General features: G+C 47.0%; 1 protein-coding gene and 1 pseudogene across 1 annotated transcript in view; one reads left to right on the top strand and one right to left on the bottom strand.

Moving 5' to 3' along the window:
• Positions 1 to 17,564, top strand: part of LOC136576196 (protein mono-ADP-ribosyltransferase PARP14-like) — a 913,674-nt gene that overhangs the window by 111,314 nt on the left and 784,796 nt on the right. The window lies entirely within an intron of this gene.
• Positions 9,792 to 17,564, bottom strand: part of LOC136577387 (protein mono-ADP-ribosyltransferase PARP14-like) — a 59,289-nt pseudogene continuing 51,516 nt past the window's right edge.

Genomic DNA, 17,564 nt, shown 5'->3' with positions numbered 1-17,564 from the left:
GCGGCAGTGATAGCAGAGCCACTTCCCCGTTGGCCTCCCTGCACTCAGCAGCGGCGCCGGATTTTGGTGGACCAGCGGCAGTATCAGCAGCAGCGGCCGCAGTACTGCGATGCCTCACAGTTAGTAATGGACGGAGGGGGACAGTGAGGGAGCGGCGGGGACGGCAGAAATGCTTTCCCATCTGCCTCCCTTCACTCTGCAGCGGCCGCCGACACAAAGAGAGTTTGAGACCTGTGGCCCTGACTGTCACTGAGGGAGGGAGGCATGGGGATGCAGAGGCTGGAGGGCAGTGGCAGACAGTGAGGGTGCAGCGCGGGGGTGCCAGAGCCGCTTCCACCGTCTCCCTCCCTGCACTGTGCAGCAGCCACGGACACACAGGGAGTGGGGGACATGCGGGGCTGACAGGAGGCTGGAGGCCAGCGGCGACACTGAGAAGAAAGAACCTTAAAACCTTGAGCAAATGGGGAGCTAGGGGTATGAGAGGGGCGTTCCTCCTGTAAAACCCCTAGCTTCCGGTGGCGTCAAGATACCCTAATACCCACGTTATCTTTCAGGCACCACTCCTGGACTAGGAGCACTCCAGAGGAGGAAAAGGTGTAGGGGTCACTCCCCAGAAACTCTGGTAGTAATTATTTGCTTGAAGGATTAGCTCTGGCACCCTCACAGGAGACGCGTAGGTATGACCTGTAGAGTACTTCTGTGCGGTGATCCTAACTTTCGACGACTGCGCAGGAACAAACTTGAGGTTTAGAATAAGTACCTTTACAATGAATTTCTCTATACAGAATTACTTATGAATGCTCTTTCTTACGGGTTTTGGGACTCACATCCAGATTACAGTCGCTATGGAATACCTCTCCATCTCCTCCATCTTCACCACAAGGAAGCTGAAGGTGCTTCCATGTGGCTCTGTTTTACATAGTATTCTCTGCAGCAAACAAGATGGAACTCTTTTCCTGCTCTCATCCACTCCTATTTATACCTTCACTTATACCACATGGCATGACAAACTGATACATTCACATGCAGGCAATGATTTTATTAGAGTTAAAGGGGTTGTCCCGCGAAAGCAAGTGGGGTTATACACTTCTGTATGGCCATATTAATGCACTTTGTAATATACATCGTGCATTAAATATTGTCCATACAGAAGTTATACACTTACCCCCTCCGGTGCTGGCGTCCCCGTCTCCATGGCGCCGACCGAAGCCTTCTTCTGCCTGGATTAGACGCGCTTGCACAGTCTGCCCTCTTCTGTCCGGCTCCGGGGTGCTCGCGCCGCAGAGGTCTTCTGCGCATGCGCAGAAGACCTGTGCGGCGCGAGTATGCCGGAGCGGCCCCTTCAGCGGGACAGAAGAAGCAGACTGCGCAAGCGCGTCTAATCCAGGCAGATAGAAGGCTTCGGTCGGCGCCACGGGGACGCCAACACCGGAGGGGGTAAGTGTATAACTTCTGTATGGCTAATATTTAATGCACGATGTATATTACAAAGTGCATTTATATGGCCATACAGAAGTGTATAGACCCACTTGCTTTCGCGGGACAACCCCTTTAACCTTTCAAGTGCCGCAGATGTGCCACATACATACTGGAAATGACAAGACAGGCTTTGCACAGTGCATGCACATGAGACAGACATGTATGACATTTAGGCCTCCTGTACACGGGCGGGATTTCCTGCAGAATTTCCGCCTGTGGAAGCTGCGACAGGATTGTGTTAGCAAACGCAGTCCTAGGCAGACGGCCGCGATTTGTCCATGCGAAATCTCGCGCAGCAAACAAATCGCGGTATGCTCTATTTCTGTGAGGGGCTCGCAGAGCCCAGCACAGAAGTCTCACTCCCCGGCCGCCGGCTCTGGTCTGCGCAAGCGCCGGCATATCAAACAACCGGAGCCGCGGAAGCAGGTGAGTACGCGCTGGTCCCTGCAGGGGCGCGGGATGGCTCCTGCTGCGAGAATTCTCGCAGCCGAATCCGATCCAGCCGTCTGCCGGCGGCCTTATGGATGGGACCAGGATGATGTACTGGGCCACTACATATAAACAAGTAACAGGAAGGAAGGGGGCGCCACCAAGCAATAGTGGGGCACCATGGGAGTGGGGGCATTAACCAGGCGTTGGAGGTCCGGGGGGCGCTACATGACAAGGATGCGTATTGAGTCATCGGGGGCTCCGAATGACAGGAGTGCACCAAGTGACTGAGGACCCCTGAATGACCTGGGCTGACTGCACCAAGTGATGGGGATAAGGGGCACAGAGTGATTGGGGTGATTGCCAAGTGATCAGGGGGCACCAGGAGACCGGGGAGGGAGGGGGCACGGAGTAACTGGGGGTAAGGGGGTCACCAAGTGATGGGGTAACTGAATGATGGGGGGCGCTGTGTAGCACTGAAGATACTTTTTTTGGGGGGGGGGGTCATGGTCGCCTCACCTCCTCGGGCCCCGGTACTCGATGCCGCAGGTGCTGGAGGCCTGTGAGGGGGAGGACAGGACGATCAGGGCCGCCAGGGTGAGCAGGGAGGCCGGGGAGCTGCGGATTTCTCCACTCTGGGCTCCTTTCGCGGCCGTTTTACCCCATCCGACCTTTGTTACCGGGACGACGTGACGTCACCAGCATCTTCCGGCATCACATGACTGATCTCTATGGAAACCGCATAGGCGCGAAAACAGCTGGTCCCTCAGTGAGGGAAGAGCGCGTCGCGGCCGAGAGTCCTGAGGTAACGGTGACGTCAGCAGTGGCTGTATACAGCGGCGGGCTGTGTGTATAAACCGAGCGGCCGCCTGCAGGTGCCCAACCGGAAGCTTTCATTTTCCCGGACAATTTATCCACTAATCATGAAAAGCCAACATTTATTTCCTGTCACCAGAAAACCCACAATAATGATAAATACTATAACTGCTCCCTGTGTGTATATATATATATATATATATATATCAGCTGTGGATGGGGCCTCGTTCCCGGCAGTCACTCTAGTTACACCCGTAATGACCGCTGAAGAACCGCGGCTGCAAAGGAAATTCACGGATATTTCTCACGGATACTGGGAGAAAACTGCTGCTGTTCCAGAGACTGTCCGGGAAGCTGCGCACACCCGGCCACCATAACACCCGGTCCGGCTGGTCAGTGACTGCAGTCGCCGGCACCCAGGAGGGAAGAGAATCGGATTACGCAGTGCGGCGTCACACCGCGGACTCCTCCGCTCGCCGCCTCCGGTGTAATAGCCTCATCTTATGAGTAAGTCTGCGCTCACACCGGTCAGTCTAACGTCCGCGCTCTTTCCAAGAGCGCAACTAACAAAACTCGGACTTTGCAGTGCACAAAACACACGCAAGATTCTCGCCTGTGTGAATGTAGCCTAATAGATACCAGGTCTTCACAATGATAGTGATTACAGTGCAGTTACCTCCAGCAATCAAAGGTGACGTATCCCCTGATTGAGGACGTCCAATTTTGTTTTTCTGTGCCCAGACCATAATGAAGACTTCTTGAAACAATGGCTTGCATCTTCCCATTCTTCTACTACACCCAGTGCACCACTCGGTAAGCACCCCATAGTACTAGTGGCCCCTCAAAGTTAAAAGTGCATTAAATAATAGTGTGCCCTCTCAGCGGCCCCGGCGGTCATGGAGGGCCCTCTCAGCGGCCCCGGCGGTCAGGGAGTGCCCTCTCGTCGACCCCGGCGGTCATGGAGGGCCCTCTCGGTGGCCCCGGCGGTCATGGAGGGCCCTCTCGGCGGCCCCGGCGGTCATGGAGGGCCCTCTCGGCGGCCCGGCGGTCATGGAGGGCCCTCTCGGCGGCCCCAGCGGTCATGGAGGGCCCTCTCAGCGGCCCCATGGGTCATGGAGGGCCCTCTCGGCGGCCCCGGCGGTCATGGAGGGCCCTCTCGGCGGCCCCGGCGGTCATGGAGGGCCCTCTCGGCGGCCCCGGTAGTAATAGTACTATTACATGCTGTTTAATAATTTGTTCAAAGATCTTTCCCGGTATAGAAGTCAGACTCACAGGCCTGTAGTATACTGGATCCACCTTCTGCCCTTTTTTGAAGATAGAGACAACGTTTGTTTTTTTCCAATCTTCTGGGACTTCTCCTGTTCTCCAGGAATTTTCAAAGATTATGACAAGTGGTTCAGCAATTACCTCCGCTGCTTCCTTTAGTAACCTAGGATGTAATTCATCTAGACTTGGAGACTTTGTTAGCTAAGTGTTCCATCACCATCTCTCTGCTTATAAATACCATGTATTCTTTTATTCCCCCAATAGCACAGGTAAGATCAGCTGATGTTCCATCTACTTTCTGAGAGAAAACAGATACAAAATAGGAATTTAAAAGTTCATCCTTCTCAGTACCATTCTTAACGAATTCACCATTTTTATCTTATAATCATCCAATAGCATCTTTGACTTTTCTTTTGCTTTTCACAAATCCCCCAAATCCTTTTTTATTGCTTTTGGCCTCTGTTGCAAGCCTCAATTCATTATTAGCTTTAGCTTTTCTGACACTTGCTCTACAGTTTCTGCAGACCGCATTATATTCCTCTTTAGATATTCCCCCCTCTTTCCATTTGATAAACATATTTTTCTTCCTTTTTTACATGTGTGTAAGTTCTGTGTTCATCCATCCGGGTCTCTTTAAATGCTTCCTATTCTTCCTTCTTTTAGGGATTGTTAACGATTGTGCTTTGAGGTTTTCCTCCCCTTTTTATCCAAAATTCAAGGATAGCACGATCACTGCCTCCTAAGATCCCAGCCACCCTTAGGCCCCCTGTCCACGTCTGTGACGGAATATCGCTAGCGATATTCCGCAGCGGGGAGCGCTGTCAGATCTCTGCGTTGAGCCTATCTGATAGGCTCACCAAGGCAAATCGCGATTTGAATCCTGCGAGCAGAGAATTGCTGTGATTGTCCGCTCGTGGACGTCGGGGCTGTGCTTTCTATAGCAACGCTATGGAAAGCGTTCACTGCAGGACCCGCAGCCAGATTATTGACGCGGGTAACGCAATTAACTATTGCTTGTGGACAACCAACCTTACTTCCTCAACCATTCCCCCCCTGTTGGTAAGAATTAGGTCCAAGATAGCAGATCCCCTTGTTTTCTCTTCTACCTTTTGGAAGATAAACGTTGTCAGCAAGAGCGGATAAGAATTCGTTGGATCCATTACTTTTACCTGAGAGAGATTCCTAACAAATGTCTGGATAGTTAAAATCTCCCATGATCACTATGTCATGCTTGGCCATCTGATGTAGAAAGAGTTCCTCCATATCTTCTCCTTGTCCAGGTGGCCTATAGTAAATGCCTACAATGGTGTCCTTTCTGTTGTTCTCTCCTTGTATTCTTACCCAAGCAGTTTCTACAGAACTACAGATAGTCCTCTACTTGCAAACGTTCGAGTTACGAACTTCGCAAGATGTGAACTATCTGTCCTGCACAGTATGTCGTCATGCTATGGCATTACATCATACTGTGTAGGGACTGGACAGGCTTCTATCAAGCCTGTCCGGTCAGATCGCGGGACACTGTGCAGTTGCTAGGCAGCCGGGGGCCTTCTAAAAAGCCCCAGGGCTGCCTATGCAAAGCTCCTATCAAGCTGTGCCCTTGATAGGCAATCTGCATAGGCAGCCCTGGGGCCTTTCAGAAGGCCCCCGGCTGCCTAGCAACCACACAGCGTCCCGCGATCTTATCACGGGACACTGTACAAGACCCCCAAATGTCGGGTGCCGGCTGTTTCTTACAGCGGACACCCGGCGACAGCAGTACCGACGAGCCGCGCCGCTCATTGGAACTGTTAATGCTTTAAATACCGCTGTCTTTTTAACAGCGGCATTTAAAGTGTTAACAGTTGCGACAAGCGGCGCGGCTCGTTGGAAGTGGTGCCACCGGATGCCAGCTGTAAGAACAGCCTGAACCCGACGTTGTATGGAGCGGGATCCACCCGTGATCCCCTCCATACAACCATTTGTTCGGACATACGAACAAATGTACTTGCGAACAGGCTCCTGGAACGGAATCTGTTCGCAAGTAGGGGACTATGTGTACCATGCTCTGAAGCTTGAATCTCTGTGGAAATGAATGTTTTTCTAACATACAACGCAACACCCACTCCCCTTTTTTTTAGGTCTGTTTCTTATAAAACAGATTATCATCACTTATAATAGTGATAGTGTGCCCTCTCACTAACCCCAGTAGTACAGTGGTGCCTTGGGTTAAGAGTTGAATTCGTTCCGTGATGGAGCTCTTAACCCAAAACACTCGTAAGTCAAATCAATTTTCCCTATTGAAATGAATGGAAAAGCCATTAATCCGTTCTGGATCATTAAGATCTCCCACTGATTTCAATGGGGATGGCATTGCCCCATTGAAAGCAATACGACGCCGGCACCCCTGCAGTGATTTTCGGGGAAGGGCTTTAAATATAAGCCCTTCCCTGAAAATCATCCCTAGCTGTAGTAAAAAAATATATATACTCACCTGTCTGCCAGGGCTCAGGCACGTCCAGCCGCCACTTGTTCTCCCTGCATTGCTTTTCAGCAGGCGGGGATTAAAAATGCATGGAGAACAAGTGGCGGCTAGACACGCCTTAGCGCCAGCAGCGGCGGTCAGGTGAGTATATATTTTTTACTACAGCTAGGGATGATTTTCATGGAAGGGCTTATATTTTAAAGCCCTTCCCCGAAAATCACTGCAGGGGTTGCCGGAAGGACATTGCTTTCAATAGGGGCAGCAGCAGTGGCGGCTCCATTGAGAGCAAAGCTTGTAACCTAAGTTTTTGCTCTTAAATCGAAGCAAAAATTTGGGAGAGAGCCTGCTTTCAAGTCAAGGGTATCACTGTAATAGTGTGCCCTCTCGGTGACCCCGGTAGTGATGGCAGGCCCTCAAGGTGGCCCCGCTGGGGATGGCGGGCCCTCAAGGTGGCCCCGCTGGGGATGGCGGGCCCTTAAGGTGGCCCCGCTGGGGTTGTTCGAATCCCGTACATACATGTGCTGCAATTTCTTTCATATGTCTGAATGCCCTGATAAGGTATAATGGGTTCATGCACGGATGGAACATATGCCCTTCTCAATGGGCCCTTAGACTTTCAGCAGGTTAGTTATGAAGGATTCCAGCTATACGACAAATCAGATTTGGTTGTATTCCTAGTCAATGGCAAACGCGGCTTCCAGTATGCGGGTCACATACCGTGTGAACGGTCTGCAGCAAAAAACTGAAACGGAGCCTATCCAGATATCTGTGTGCCAAACACGAGGGAAATGTTGGTATAATTTAGTAGTGTAGTCCCTGGAGGAACATAGTTTGGTGAATGATGCGAAGCAGCATGGCACCAAGCACCACCATTGGTTGGCATATCTCGTAGGAAGCACAATGGAGGGTGCAGGTATATTATGGCACAGATGGCCGGAAAGTTGTAGCTTTGTGGAAGGATTGCTGTAGGATTTGTGGTTGTGACAGCTGGAGTAGGACTCTTATCAGAGTAGGTGACACTTATGGCAGGACTCTAGCAAGTAGTTAGCCTGTAGAATCCATCTAGGATGGTTGTTTCTGGCATTGTGTTGCCTTATGGCTAGTTTCATGTGGAAGGACTTCACTGGTCCTGGCTTAATTCACTGGCTGGTAGGGTGGCTATTAAAGTGGTTGTCCGGTTGCAAGACTATTTTTTAAATATAGTTCCAAATATGTTAAAATAATAAAAGCAGATGTACTTGCCCTCCTCTTCCCTGTCAATGCAGCTCTTCAGCCCTGCAGTCCTCTTGGTCTTTGATTGGCTTTAGCCATTCTCCTGACATCATGGCTCTCAGGATCTGAGTTATCATGCAAGGCGAACAGCACTTGACCACTGCGTCCTCTGATTGGTGGTATCTGTTCCTAAGCAACAACTGTGAGGACCGCGGAGCTGCAGCACTGGATTGCTGAGGAAGAGGACAGGTAAGTAAGGGCTCCTACCCACTAGCGTTTTTTTTAATGCAAATGTCAATGGGACTTTCTAAAGTTAAAATCGCATCGCACAAAAATCACAAGCGTTAAAAAAACGTTAGTGGGTAGGAGCCCTAACACTGCTTTTGTTATTGTAACGAGCAGCTGCGTTTATATCCTGGACAACAAGAGTAACAAACAGAGAAGTCCTAAATCGTATAAAACCCAATATTTGACTGGAGGACAAGCCGAGCGGGCTCGGGCTCACGGATTTTGGCCATGAGATGTGAGCAGAGTTGCTAGAAAAATCTATAATGCTTGGACAGATTAGTGGTAAAAGAAGACCGTGCCGCCAAAGGACACGATGGCTGATACTGTCAGCGCTGATACTGCATGGATATCATACAACTGAAAGAAGCAGTGCAAAAACTAAAAACATGGAGGGAGGTCGCCGAGGGTTGTGAATGACTAAATGGCTAATAACATAACAACAAGCAGCTCAGAGAAACACTGACACGTCACACAGCACTTGCGTAAATTGCAAATGATTCTGTTTATTTGTCAAACAGTCAGAGATATTCCATCGTGCCCATGGACAGGTGGCCTAAGACAAATACAATAAAGTCAGGTGACCAAAAGTGACCTGATTTAACATATGCATAACTTGTGGCACCTCATAGCACGTGCAGTGACTCGGTCTTTAGGTCACGCAGTGGCTGAGATCATTAATTAGTAATCTATACGTTCTCCTAAACTTAGTCAAAGTCTAAATGTATAGAGAACAAATAAAGTAAAACAGATAATGAAAAGTTGTATTTACTAATACATTTCTAAGAAAAAATCCATATTTTGTTAGTTGTCAGCTACAGATTTGTGTGAGCAAAAGGTCAGTTGCAACGTTTGCTGATTCTTCATGCCTTGTAATCTTCTGAACAAAATATCTGAATATATGTCAAGTAAATCAGTCAAAATGGATGGGAAACAAGATTGTGTTCAACATACTTTATGGTTTCTCTCACAAAGTGACATGTCAGTTTTTTCTTGCAATGCCTATTTTAAATACGCGTCAGGGAAAAACGCATGGTCAAGACAGAGACACGGTTTTCTATTACAACTCAATGGAGTGAGTATTGTTAGTGTATTTTGGAGTATCTTTTATACGTACTTAAATACACTGTGTGTGAACATACAGTGAATGTCAAGCTTATGCAACTTCAGGGCCTGTTCACATGTGGTGGATTTGCTGTGGATTTTCCCCATCAAAATGTGCAGATATATTGACACAGATTTTACTCCACCATTTGAAGGGGTGAAATCCATGGTAAATCCTCACTACTTGCTGTGGAAAACCTGCAGTAAATTTGCCACGTGTGAACAAACCCTTAGGCTGCGATAACACGGGGGCGGAAATCTCACGGAATGTCCGCAGCGGGACCGAACGGATATTCTGCAAGATTTCCGCAGCTGGAAATCCTGCGGGTTTTCAAGCAACTTATTCTGCTGCGGCCAGCTCTTCCCCATAGAGAGGAGAGATGGGCGCAGCAGAAATGGCGATAAAATTGACATGCTGCGGCTTTGAATTCTGCACGGCATGTCAATTTCAAGCACGGCTTGGCCGCAGCCGATCGTCCGCTGCATGTGGAAAAATCTCGTCCACTTTGCTGCTTTATCCCGGGATAGAAAATTGCAGGCGGAATTTCTGTGCGGAAAGCCCACATGGAAATTCCGCCCCATGTGAACCCAGCTTTAATGTTTCTTCATGGTAAAAAAAGTCACAAACCTTCCCTGACTTTTTCCTCCATAGTGAAGCAATGAGGCCACGTAACAGTCGTGTGATAACAGTGGAGCCCCGGCCTTACACCACATCATTTGAACCTAAGGATTTTTTCATTTACTTTGAGAAGGTGATGAGATACTCAGGATATGCCTGGATGTCATTAAATATGGCAAAAATACTTGGCTTGGCAAGGTCGTTAGTGACGCTGTCATACAGGTCGGTCATCACACACCCATATTGTTCTAGAAGTCTGAGAACCCTTGTTGCTTCCATATTTGTTAGGGCAGGAGGTCTTACTGTACTGCGGCTGTCACTTCTCACCATTTAACCCCGAGTAGCTCCTGTTGAATCCGTTGCTGTTTACACTTTTCACTGTGTTTTCATCCGTCCCATGGAAAAGTTGCCTCTCATTATTTGTGGTGCCGTTCTTGGTGTCGATACTTTGCTTCTTGATCTGATAGTTTTGGTACAGATGTAAGTTTTGGATCCTTTCAATCTGTGTAGAAATTGTGGGAGAAATCTCCACATGAATCCTTTTTAATACAGTGTGTAGCACTTTAAGCAATGGCAGAGGATCTTTAGTCCTACTACATGAGTACACATGAGATTGTAGACTCTGATGACTACAGTATGTGCTGCCAAAGACTGTTGTATAATAGAGGTCGTTTAATTCTCAATTGCTATAGGTAGAATTGTGGCTATAGAAATACTGTATACAAACCTACAGAACATACAGGAGAGGTGATACAGTAAGTGGCAGAGCTGTTTTTAGCTTGTGTACCAATGTATATATACATATACTAGCTGATATACCCAGCATCGCCCGAGTTAACTTGCTACAGGTGTTTACGTGTTGTTCACATGGAAAATTCGAGGTGGTGGTGGTTACTTCAGACGAACCAAGGAATAAAATATGTATACACATAGAAGAGTGTTAGATTCTTCTCAGACTGCATGTACCAATGTCCCTCTGCAGAATGTAGCCCCTTACCCTCCTCACTTTTTTGCCCTTAAATGTAACGCCTCTTTTTGTTCAAATTTCCCCCTAGACTGGATGTTGCAGACCCTTCTTAGCCTTAAAGAAGGCATATTTCATGCCTGCAGTCTATTGCTGCTTCCTTATGTATTTTACAGCCTTTCAGTATATGCACACAGAGGTCAGTATTATTTTCAGTTTTTCACGCTTAGAATTGAATATTGAAGTTGCATCCCCTTTACTTTTCCTATTGGGATGTAAAGAATGGTCGTGGCAAATTTCATGTTTGGGCATTTCAGATGTGTATTAGTAACATGACAAAGGGGGTCACTTAGTTTTGCACTTAGAATTGAATAATCAAGTTGCAACACCTTAACTTTTCCTATTTACGCCCTAGAGAATGGCCATGCCAAATGTCATGTTTGTACGACACCAGAACGTTACATAACATAGGGGGGGGGCACTTATTTTTGTACTTAGAATTGAGTTATCAAGTTGTGACTCCTTTACTTTTCCTATTTAGGACCTAAACAAAAGTTGTGCCAAATATCAAGTTTGTACGACATCGGGAAGTTAGAGAATTCGATTTGGTGCATTACATGGGGGTGCACTTACTTTTGCACTTAGCATTGAATAATTGAGTTGTGGCCCCTTTACTTTTCCTATGTAGGACCTAAGCTAGTGATTCCCAACAGGGGTGCCGCGGCTCTCTGGCTGGAAATTATGTCGGTAGTGGTGTATCAGGGAACGGAGCACAGCCCCGCTCCCAGGGGACATGCAAGACGCTGCTGGAGGAATGCTGCCAGGAGCAGAGACCGAGCAGAGGCACAGCCCTGCTCCCAGGGGACATGCAAGACGCTGCTAAAGGACCTGGAGGAAAGCAGCCAATGAGGAGCTAGGGGCGTGACGGGCATTCCTACATCCCTGCCTTGTCAAACCCCTAGCTTCCTGGTGGCGTCAAGATACACCAGTACAAGGAGGAGGTAAGTATATGGGTTGGGGGGGGTAATGTTATTACTAGGGTTGGGGGTTTAATGTTATTACTGGGGAGGAGGGGGTAATGTTATTACTAAGGTGGGGGGTTTAATGTTATTACTGGGGAGGGGGGTAAATGTTATTACTGGGGGGGGTAATGGTATTGCTAGGTGGTTAATATTTTTTCTGGGGCTACTGTGGGGTTAATATTACTACTGGGGCCGCAATAGGGGTCGCTATAACTACTGGGATCGCTATTACTACTAGGGCCGCAATAGGGGTCGCTATTACTACTGGGGTCGCTATTACTACTGGGGCCGCAATAGGGGTCGCTATTACTACTGGGGCCGCAATAGGGGTCACTATTACTACTGGGGCCGCAATAGGGGTCGCTATTACTACTGGGGCCGCAATAGGGGTCGCTATTACTACTGCGGGCGCAAAAGGGGTCGCTATTACTACTGCGGCCGCAATAGGGGTCGCTATTACTGCTGAGGCCGCAATAGGGGCGCTATTACTACTGGGACAGCAATAGGGGTCGCTTTAACTACTGGGGTCGCTATTACTACTGGGGCCGTAATAGAGGTCGCTTTTACTACTGGGGCTGCAGTAGAGTTAGCTATTACTACTGAGGCTACAGTAGAGGTCGCTATTACTACTGGGACAGCAATAGGGGTCGCTTTAACTACTGTTGTCGCTATTACTACTGAGGCCGCAATAGGGGTCGTTATTACTACTGGGGCCACAATAAGGGTCGCTATTACTACTGGGGTCACTTATTACTGCTGGGGCCACAATAATTACTAGCGAGGCCACTGTGGGGGTCGCCATTACTACCGGGACCACCAATATAGGGGGTCGCCATTACTACCGGGGTCACCAATATAGGGGGTCACCATTACTACCTGGGCCACCAATATAGGGGGTCGCCTTTACTAGTGGGGCCACCAATATAGGGGGTCGCTTTTATTAGTGGGGCCACCAATATAGGGGATCGCTATTACTACTGGGGCTACCAACAAGGAGGAGGTAAGTATATGGGTTGGGGGGGTAATGTTATTACTAGGGTGGGGGGTTTAATGTTATTACTGGGGGGGGTAATGTTATTACTAAGGTGGGGGGTTTAATGTTATTACTGGGGAGGGGGGTAAGTGTTATTACTGGGGGGGGGGGAATGGTATTGCTAGGTGGTTAATATTTTTTCTGGGGCTACTGTGGGGTTAATATTACTACTGGAGCCGCAATAGGGGTCACTATAACTACTGGGATCGCTATTACTACTGGGGCCGCAATAGGGGTCGCTATTACTACTGGGGTCGCTATTACTACTGGGGCCGCAATAGGGGTCGCTATTACTACTGGGGCCGCAATAGGGGTCACTATTACTACTGGGGCCGCAATAGGGGTCGCTATTACTACTGGGGCTGCAATAGGGGTCGCTATTACTACTGCGGCCGCAAAAGGGGTCTCTATTACTACTGCGGCCGCAATAGGGATCGCTATTACTGCTGAGGCCGCAATAGGGGCGCTATTACTACTGGGACATCAATAGGGGTCGCTTTAACTACTGGGGTCGCTATTACTACTGGGGCCGTAATAGAGTTCGCTATTACTACTGGGGCCACAGTAGAGGTCGCTATTACTACTGAGGCCGCAATAGGGGTCGCTATTACTACTGGGGCCACAATAAGGGTCGCTATTACTACTGGGGTCACTTATTACTGCTGGGGCCACAATAATTACTAGCGAGGCCACTGTGGGGGTCGCCATTACTACCGGGACCACCAATATAGGGGGTCGCCATTACTACCGGGGTCACCAATATAGTGGGTCGCCATTACTACCTGGGCCACCAATATAGGGGGTCGCCTTTACTAGTGGGGCCACCAATATAGGCCCCACTGTGTGTATTGTTTTAAACAGCCCTGTCTTTTTTTATAACTATGAAGGTAAAAATCATGTCGTGATAAGCCACACCCTAGCCACGTCCCTGACCACACCATAGCCACGCCCCTTTTGGTAGGGGTGCCGCGCCATAAAATTTTCTTCCAAGGGGTGCCCCAAGGCTGAAAAGGTTGGCAAGCACTGACCTAAGGAATGATCGTGCCAAATTTCAAGCTTGTACAACACCGGAAAGTCACATAACATAGGGGGTCACTTACTTTTGCACTTAGCATTCAATAATCAAGTTGTGACCCCATTACTATTTAGGACCTATAGAATGGTTGTGACAAATTTCATGTTTGTACAGCGGGAAGTTAGAGAATTAGTGGCGAGTCAGTCAGTCAGTGAGGGCTTTCGTCTTTTTATAAATATTAATAACTATTAGGAAATTATAGCACCAGTGTTTCTGGTCGCACAATGCGCCACACAACTCTGCTACGCGCACTTCACACACACACAGCTGTCGTACATGGGCATGCGCCTGACGGACACAGCTTCGCTACATGCCTTGCGCCTGACAGACACAGCTTTGTTACATGCAATGTGCCTGACGAACACAGCTGTGCTACATGCCATGCGCCTGACAGACACAGCTGTGCTACATGCCATGCGCCTGATGGAAACAGCTGTGCTACATGGCATGCGCGGCACAGAAACAGCTCTGCTACATGACGTGTGTCACAGACACAGCTTTGGTGCGTGACATTTGCCTGTCAGACATGACATGCACATGGTACAAACACAGCTCTGCTACATTATATGCGTGTAACAGAGACAGCTGTGCCACAGTATATGCGCATGTTACAAACTCAGCTCTGCTACATGACATATATCCATGCTGACTATACCCATTACACGCACAGCACATTGGACAAACAACCACTTGCAGCTCTACTACATTTATGCTGACTGCACATATCTCACATACAGCTCCTGGATACAGTGATGAGCCCCTGGTCATGTGATCCCTGACTTCACCCACACACGTGGTCACATGACGGTGATGTCATTACAGGTCCTGGTAGTTTCTGTTGGATTATACAGTACTACCAAACTCCAGAATGGCTCCTCCCACAGCAGTGACATCACAGGTCATTCAGCCCGCCAGATCTCTGTGGTGGCGGTAGGTCGGTGTGTCCTGTCAGAACCACTGAGTTGTGTCTGACATAACGGCTTAGTTCTATATTCTCAGTGTTTTATGACCTGCTATGACGTTGCCAGGGGCGCAACTATGAGACTCACTCACATACATACATACTAATGGACAAGTGGTCGTTAGTAGTTTGATAGATCTTATACAGTTCTGCAAAGTTTGCTGAGTCAAAGTGGCAGTTACAACATTGAAATCAACCTGCTTTACCCCTGGCTTCCCCACCATTACTTAGGAAGAACTTCCCACCCTACTCTCCAAATCACACATTACCTGTGCATTTGACCCAATCCCATCTCTCCTCATCCCCAACCCTAACCTATCTCTCCTAAATCTTTCATTGACCACTGAACTCTTTTCATCTTTTAGATATGTAGTCATCACACCCATCCTTAAAGAAGTACTCTAAGTATTTTATTTTGGGAAAGTCCATCACAAAATCTCTGACCTCTGCTGTGAATAATCCAGTTCTGTAGCTGGGTCCTCTAGGCTGTGTATTCTGCACTCTTCCTCTGGCCTTCAGGTCACATGACCAGCACTCTCACAATGCTCTGTGTCCTGCAATTAATGTGTCAGCTGTATGACAACTGTCATAAAGAAAAGCTGTCTATGCTGGCCATAGATACTATATTGTGCTTCTTTAACCACTTCAGGACTGCCCATAGACTATAAATGTGCAGGAAGCCTTTAGTTTTAAAACAGCATTGCAGAGAATTCCCATAGAGCCCCCCACACTGCGCAGGAGCTCTGTTATCTTAGCATCTGAGGACAGCTAAGACTTTGGGGCTTAGGACCTTTTCAATGGAACAATCTGTCGGGGCGCACATGCCAAACAGGTCATACAAGTGATATTTGTTCCTGTGTTTTTCAACAGGAACAAGCAGCGCTAGTGAATGGAGGGAATCGTTCCGGCCCACCCACCTCCATTCACAATAAACAGGCAGTCGTTCATAAATAAAAAACAATTGCCTGTTTACCCGGCTGATTTGTCGTTTGGTTTTCTGCTTGCAAAAGCTGAATGACGAACAAGAAGTAAACTAATTCTCGTTCGTCGTTCAGTCGAGGCATGCATTCACACTGAATTGTAATTGTTCAGATTCCTACTGAATACAGTAATCTGAACGATTTATCATCCTGTGTAAAAGGGGCCCTTAGCCTGCAGAACAATCCCCATGGTCTCCAGGCATGTGATAACACTGAGTTTAGGAATATTCTTCCAAATTTGAAAAATTGCAGCTATATTTATAAGCTTTGTAATGTCCAAAAAAGTTAAAAAGGTATGCCGACATAATGTGTATATATGGTAAATGTTATTTATTAACTATTTTGTGTGGTATGAGTATCTGTATTACAAACAAAAGTTGTCATATTTTGAAAAATGCTACCTTTTCCAAATTTTCTCTAAACTTTATATCCATGGTAAATTTTGATTGGTATGTTTTGATTTTATTTAGAAAAAAATCTTAAGTAAAACTTGTCACAAAAAACTGTCCAGAACTACACAACCAACCGCTGGCCAATCCTATGCCCACTATCTAGGTAATTACCTGCAAACTCCTCACATATTCTCAACATAAAATTCTATGGGCAGGAGATTTTAATTTTCCCTTCTCTTCAATTCTGAACAGGTCTAATAGTAATCCGGATAGATTTTCAGTCTTTCAGCAAAAGTAATGGGAAAACAAGTTATCCCTTCTGGCGCTGGCTGATAGCTGGAGAGAGATCCATGGCACAAGAGGGGTTACATTTTTTTTTCACTGGCTAGTCAGGCATATTCTAGATTAGACTATATACTGATGTCCACATCCCTTTTGCCCTTTCTTACAACATCTAGACACTAACCATGTACATGGTCAGACCACGACCTGGTCATCTCAGTGATCTAATGTGACAAGACTCTCAGGCCTGTATTTAAATGGAGACTGAATGAGGCCCTTATTCGAAACCCTAATATTTCAGTGCAGATCTCAAATCCGCTTTCAGAATTCTTTGGTCTTATCTCTACCCAGGAAACGCAACTCCACTGGGTGTGGCTTTCTCATAAGGCCTTCATCCGAGGCCAGCTGATTCGCCTTGCCTCACAGAGAAAAAAGGAGGAGTCTCAAGCCTTTCAGGCTCTTGAGAGAAGACTATTCCTACTTGAAAACTACAACCAGCGTCTTCCTTTGAGGGCCATGACCAAAGAGATTACAGATATTAAGATACAGCTGAACACCCTCTTGTCTGAGGGTGGAGCGGGCACTTCAATGGACGGGCTATAGGTACTATAGATGGTGCATTCCATGGTAACGGACAGGACATGCACATGCAAATTTTTTCACATTTTTTAAAATATATTTTTGTCTAAAACTTTAAAAATAGCTATAGGTAGTTAAACTATGCACTGTTATAAATGTATCTATATCATACCTACCTTCTAACTTTCTAGCAACTCTTAGTAAATGACATGTAACTTTTAATAACAGACAGGACATGCAAATGAATAGCAATTGCAGAATGCTTGTTTTTTCCAAAATTTCTGTTCTCCTAGTTAATATATAATCAAGACTCTTTCACATTATTTTCAGTATACTCTTAAAAGATTGTCTGTTTTGTACTTGTTCTGATCTGTTAATTATAAACACCCCTAGTTTATTTTTCCATATGGTAACAGACAGGACGTGTTTGAATGTAAACTTACTAAAAATAAGAATAATATATATATATTTTTTTAGATGTTTTATTCAGTAACAGGTAACTAGAATATATATGAACCTTATAAGACTTAAATTAAGAACTTTTGTTGTAAATTATAATGACCATTAACTAATAGAATAATTAAATACACTTTCTTGGTAACAGA

This window comes from Eleutherodactylus coqui, chromosome 8 (genome assembly GCF_035609145.1).
Source record: "Eleutherodactylus coqui strain aEleCoq1 chromosome 8, aEleCoq1.hap1, whole genome shotgun sequence".
NCBI lineage: Eukaryota > Metazoa > Chordata > Amphibia > Anura > Eleutherodactylidae > Eleutherodactylus > Eleutherodactylus coqui.
This window is presented reverse-complemented; position numbering and strand designations above follow the sequence as displayed.